General features: G+C 41.4%; 1 pseudogene; it reads right to left on the reverse strand.

Moving 5' to 3' along the window:
- Nucleotides 1–398: 398 nt before the first annotated feature.
- LOC110881726 lies at nt 399–4773 on the reverse strand (annotated as a pseudogene).
- Nucleotides 4774–6899: the final 2126 nt, after the last annotated feature.

A 6899-nucleotide genomic window follows, 5' to 3' on the forward strand; every position in this document is an offset into this window, starting at 1 on the left:
CTTAATTGTTGATTGAATGGGTTGGATTAATGATCTTCCGGGGGGCAAAAGGTTGTCTACATCCCACCCTTATCAGACTTTATCATTAACTTTACTATTTGTGAGGTTGTTGTAATGTTAATATTAATAATCAATTCCAAAAAATAAATTATCAGAACACTAATTGGTTATTTAAAATCATCCTAGAAAAAACTTCCACAAAAAATAAATTATCAGAACACTGTTTGGTTACTTAAAATCATCCTAGAAAAAACTTCCATACTCTTTGCACAACATTTTCGTTGCAGGAGTGAAAATCGTCCTAGATGAATGACCATAATATCAAAGAATAAAAACTATAAATCGAATTTGAATGAAAAATTAAATTTAATATAGATAGATAGATAGATGAATTATTATCAACAGCAGCCACCTTTTCCACCTGAGTCTGCATCTTGGTTAGGGACAAGTACAACAGATCCCTTAAGAGATGTTGATTTTCCACAATCTCCATCAGCACTCAGAGATTTCTTACCTACAATCATATAAATTTCTGTTAACGTGGCTCGAAAAGCGCTTTCAACATTCGTGGACTCGAGTGCTGATGTTTCCATGAAGCATAGGTTCTCTCTTTCTGCAAATTCTTGAGCATCTTCAACTGGAACTGCTCTTTGACTTTCCAAATCACATTTGTTTCCACTGAGCATGATAACCATATTTTTCTCAGCATGACCCCTGACTTCTTCAAGCCACCAAGTCATATCGTCAAACGTTTGGCGTTTTGTCATGTCATAAACCAACATTGCAACAACTGCACCTCTGTAGTATGCCCTTGTCAGTGCTCGGTATCTGACACGTGGAGAGATATTAAAAAGAATCAATAACATGTAGCTATACCAAAATATGCATTCATGCACCCGCAGCTATAGTTTCATGACTTGTTACTAGTTAAAAAAGGACAGATCAAATATACAATGAGCTAAGATTACTCACAGACCCATGCCTCTTACAGACTTTTTTTATTTGGACAACTATTATTAGATAAGGATTACTATTTTCTTTCTTGGAGATTTATATAAATGGGGAACGGAGATTAAGGGTCAATGGATAAGTTTAATGTTTGAAAGTAAACCTGTATTTAGAAGAGTTGGGTTATTTCCGAATTATAAGCCGGTATCTTGTTCTTGGTGGAGTTTCCCTTTCTTGGCGGGTTATTTCTGAATTATAAGCCGGTATCTAAGTTAAATTCAAGCTCAAGATGTGATGCTTGTATTATTATAAGAAAGCATGGTAATGGAAACTTATAATTAGAACTAGAGGTGCGGAAATGGGTGGTTTAGATGATGGGTTGGGTACTTAATGAGTCAAAATGATCATTTCTGTTTGGATCAAAACAGGTAGGTTTGGTCGTTTGACATGTATGACTTCTGTATAATTATCTTACTGTTTTTATATATGATATGTGTGTTAACTAGGATTACTGCAAGTGTGAGGTTCATTGGGGAACATTAAAAAAGTGGGGAACCGACTCAAACGAACTCCGATTAGACTCATTCCAGCGGCGTTGGAACCGGCTCGTCGAACCCTAACTAGGATATCTAAACCCTAAATCATAACCCCTAAACCCTAAATATGTTAGGGTTTGGCTTTTAAAGGTTTAGCTTTAGGTTTAGCCTTTATGGTTTAGCTTTTAAGGTTTATAGTTTAGATTTTACGGTTTACCTTAGGTTTTAGCCTTATTTTTTAGCTTTAGGGTTTAGAGTTTAGAGTTTAGGAGTTAGGATTTAGGGTTTAGGGTTAAGAGATCTTAGTTAGGGTTCGACGAGCCGGTTACAACGCCGCTAGAATGAGTCCAATCGGAGTTCGTTTGAGTCGGTTCCCCGCTGTTCCCCATTTTTTTAGTGTTCCCCAATGAACCTTCCCCTACTGCATAAAATGTATAACTTTATGATGAAAGTAATTTGGTAGGTTGTTATCAATAACAATGCACTATGACGACTTTTGGCTTGTTTAACCCGATAATTTCTCGCTAAACTTTCAAAATTTAACCATTTGACTTCATAAGAGAAAAAAATCTGAATCAGCCTATTAATAAGTAAATGAGCCAGCTACATTGGTGTCAAATTTTGTAAACTGATTCAAAAGAGTTGTGATTAAAGTAGTCTTTAATGGACATATATCAGACTACTGACGATGGGTGTACAGTGCGAAACGTGTGGAAAAATGTTTATATCTACAAGGAATTGCGGACCATCCAATTTGGTGACCTGAAAAGAACTTATTCCCAAATAAAACAGTGGTAATATTTCATGACAGAACATATCCAACGAAATTTGGATCTCTAAACATAGCATGCAAGCTACAGCAGAACACACATGCTTGTCGTGTTTTAAATAAGATTTACAGTTACTTTCAAGAGTAAATTGATTACACTTCGACTGCCAGATCGATATGACAACTATATTTGTAGAGAACCTTATAACTAATTATAGAATGAGAAAAATGCCCGGATAGTCCATGTGGTTTCGCCTTTTTTCACCTATAGTCCCCACCTTTCTAAAACTACCTGAATAGTCCCCAAGTTTTCATTTTTTGTTCCCGGATAGTCCCTGGGTCTAACTTCAGTTTGTTTTCTCTATTAAGGAGGGTGTGAAATGACAAAAATACCCTTTCCTTAAAAGGCCAAACCATAGGGACTATCCGGGCATCTTCTTCATATTTATTTATAAAACCCCACCACCACACTTCATCTTCAACCTCCACCCACCATCACCCTCCTCCACCCTCCACCATCACCGCCACAGTTTCAGAGAAAACCCGCCCGTCTAGAGGCCAACTGCGATAAAAGTTGGGCTCGGTTCCGAACCGACCTCAAAACTACATCGCCATCATCACCCCCCACCCCCACTCCTTCTCCCCTTCCTGTTTGTTTCTTTGTCTTTGCAACCTGCAACCTGCAAACACCACTGGCCCACCATCGGACGACCACCTGCCATCACCACTGGCCCGCCATTATATTGTCGCATTATGTGTATTTGGGATTTAATGTCAGAATCAAAAAGAACAAGTTCACATAATCAAATAGTCACTACAGATTTTTGGCATAATCATCACTTTAGTTCACAGTTGCAAAGGTCTAAATCTACTTACAATTGACACGTCAAAACCCTATCTTCACAAACACATCTGCTCAACACTTGTTTCCCTCCCAAATGCTCTCATCTACAGATTTATCAAATAAAACACAGACAAATCAATTGAAGAACTGATCCATCTCATCTTCCTCTCGATCTCCCTCTCACCTTACACAAAATCCGATCACCGGATTCCAGATCCGGGCGACGTTTACAGGCAAGACACCCCCCCCACTCGGTTCTTCGCTGATGAGGACCACCGACAGAACCAGGAAGAGACCAGAGAAGGAAAGGGAGCCGCCGCACACGTCCGCCGTAACCAGCCGCCACTGTACCACACACCACTGCTCCGCCGTTGTGCCACCACCATCGTCATCACGTATCAATCACCCACCATACCTCCACTCGAACCACCTCCATGCCGTCGCGACCAGGTGGCCAGAGACCACCCGTCTCGATCTCGCCTCTCTCTCCCTCGGTTCTCTCTCTCTCTCTCTCGGTCGAATCTCACTCTCTCTCTTGGTTATGCAGGTTATGTGTGTGTATATTGTGAGATAAAACTAATGGGGGCTAGGGTTTTGAAGAAGATGAAGAAGATGCCCATATAGTCCCTATGGTTTGGCCTTTTAAGGAAAGGGTATTTTTGTCATTTCACACCCTCCTTAACAGAGAAAACAAACTGAAGTTAGACCCAAGGACTATCCGGGAACAAAAAATGAAAACTTGGGGACTATTCAGGTAGTTTTAGAAAGTTGGGGACTATAGGTGAAAAAAGGCGAAACCACAGGGACTATCCGGGCATTTTTCTCTTATAGAATTCATAAGTTTCAACCTGAAATATAGTAGGTTTTAGTATTTTATGTTAAAGGTGGACTGAGTCTTGAGTCATACGTTCTTAACACATTTTATTTTTACAAGTCCATACATGGAGTGATCAATAAAGATAAACCATTGAACTAGATCAAACTTAAATGACCAACTAAAGTCCTAGACTACTACTTACTCAAGCCTATATATATATGATTGACTATTTGTTCTGATTAAGAAGAACTAAAATCTGAATCAATTATGCATGCAATGTTATCTATTAGTGCAAATAGAGTAAAAGAATACAAATGCTTCATCCAGATGATAAAAGATTGTAGAAATCAATCAAAATGGTTGAAGCATTATACCGGGAACACGAAAACTAGACAAACCTTTCTTGACCAGCCGTATCCCAAACCAGGGCCTTTACAATTTTCTGATCAATAACCAAATATTTTGACTGACACTCAACCCCAATGGTAGCTTTTGAATTCAGACTAAATTCATTATTCCCAAACCGGTTAACGAGCTAAGACTTTCCAACAACGGAGTCCCCTATCAACAGAACCTTGAATTGATAATCAATCTTGATATCAATCTTGGTAATAAAACCTCCAGCTGAATTCGACATCCTCAAACCGTAATACCCAGATACAATAACCTATCCATCGTAGAACTTACACGAATTCACAGATCCGATTGTAGATGAAATTGGCACTGAAAATACAACTGAAACTAGTTGGATTCCTCTTGGAATGGTCACATACTATTAGATCAAACGTTTGAGGGTACACGCGATTATCTGATCGGATTAGACCAAATCATTTAAGATCGCGTGCCGTTTTCTTTTGTTTCTGTTCAGTTCGACAGAAAAACCGGAAAAAAATAGTGAAAAGTAGGACCAGTTCCCATATTTGTTCTTCATAGGTTTAAGGTTTTTAAGTTTAAGAAAAACCATCTCATCCAGTAATCCAGATTATGAGCCCAATTCATTAAATAGCAAAAGAGGCTCAATCAGTTAATTGATGTTACTGGCCCAACGTTAATTAGCAAATAGACTCACTCATTTAGTTGATGTTTATGGGCCCAACGTTAATTACCAAATAGGCTCAATAGACCTGGCAAACGGGTCGGGTCGGGTCGGGTCATGGGTCAAAACGGGTTCGGGTCAAAACGGGTTCGGGTCAAAACGGGTTCGGGTCAAAACGGGTCAATTATAAAAAGGGTTGATTTGGTTCGGGTCGAAACGGGTCCGGGTCAAAACGGGTCCGGGTCAGAACGGGTTTCGGGTCGGGTCGGGTCCGGGTCAGAACGGGTTTCGGGTCGGATCGGGTCTTTTTTTTTAAAAAAAAAAATGTTTTATCACTTGTTTCAGCAAATAATCAGCCGCAAACAACCTGTTTTATCACTTGATGCAGACCAAATTAGAACAGAATACGCGAAACTCAGATCTGTGCAGTACGGACTGATTTCAAATAACAGCGTATGGACTGAACAACAACAACAGATCTGCAGTCAACGATTTCTGCAGCGGCTGATTTCGATCAAACAAACAACCAGTTTCAGTCCCTTATCGCTGTTTTCGATCAAACAAACCTTGAACAAATAATCAGCGAAACGGATCCGTCGAACAGATTTTGCGGAAAACTGTCGATTCTGCAAGTGTAAATGCAGTGTAAATGACTGGATTCTGCGCAAAACAACAAATTTCGGTGAATGAAGGTTCTGTTCAGCAGCTGATGTTTCTGATTCGTGTGAAATGTCACAGATTTGCGCAGACTATCAAAGATTTATCCGTGCCTTCGTTTCAAAAACAATCATTGCGAATCATGTCTATTTAGATCTGGGAATAATGTGACTTGTCAAACCATGCGAATCAGCAATCAGATTTAATTCAAACTTATGCATATTCTGTATCAGATCTGTGCAGACTCGTTGAGCTGATTCATCCAACTGTGCAGACTCAAAACAATTCGAACAGAACTGATCCGTAACAGTACGGGTCGAAACGATACGCGTCGAAACGGTTCGGGTCGAAACGGTACGGGTCGAAACGGTACGGGTCGAAACGGTACGCGTCGAAACGGTACGCGTCGAAACGGTACGGGTCGAAACGGTACGCGTCGAAACGGTACGCGTCGAAACGCTTCTTGTCGAAACGGTACGCGTCGAAACGGTTCGAGTCGAAACGGTACGGGTCGAAACGGTACGCGTCGAAACGGTACGGGTCGAAACGGTACGCGTCGAAACGGTACGCGTCGAAACGGTTCGCGTCGAAAAGCTTCTCGTCGAAACGGTACGCGTCGAAACGGTTCGGGTCGAAACAGTACGGGTCGAAACGGTACGCGTCGAAACGGTTCGGGTCGAAACAGTACGGGTCGAAACGGTACGCGTCGAAACGGTTCGAGTCGAAACGGTACGCATCAAAACGGTTCGGGTCGAAACAGTACGGGTCGAAACGGTACGCGTCGAAACGGTACGCGTCGAAACGGTAAGCGTCGAAACGGTACGCGTCGAAACAGTACGCGTAGAAACGGTTCGCGTCGAAACCCGTGCGAAAAATCGTGTCGGCCCAAAACTCGTTGCGATCCGAAACCCGTCCCATGCAGAGACCCGTGTCGGCCCGAAACCGACCCGAACCGGCCCCGTTCCGATCTAAAACCTGTGTCATGCCGAAACCCGTCTCGGCCCGAAACTCAATTTTAACTGAACCCGTTCCGATCCATAATCCGTTTCGTGTCGTAACCCGTCTCGTGCGGATACTTGTGCCGGCTCGAAACCCATTCCGACCCTAAACCTACCGCGTTTCTTTAAGACACTAACCCACATTGACCCAATTCTTTAATGTTGTCGACCCGTTTTGACCCGAAAATAACAAGATGGAATTTCAAGTGACCCATTGTGACCCATTTAGTTAAGATATCTTACCCAAACCAACCCATAAAATTTTAAAAGCAACCCAAACTGACCCACTTGAAA

This window comes from Helianthus annuus, chromosome 10 (assembly GCF_002127325.2).
Source record: "Helianthus annuus cultivar XRQ/B chromosome 10, HanXRQr2.0-SUNRISE, whole genome shotgun sequence".
In the NCBI taxonomy this organism is placed as follows: Eukaryota; Viridiplantae; Streptophyta; class Magnoliopsida; order Asterales; family Asteraceae; genus Helianthus; species Helianthus annuus.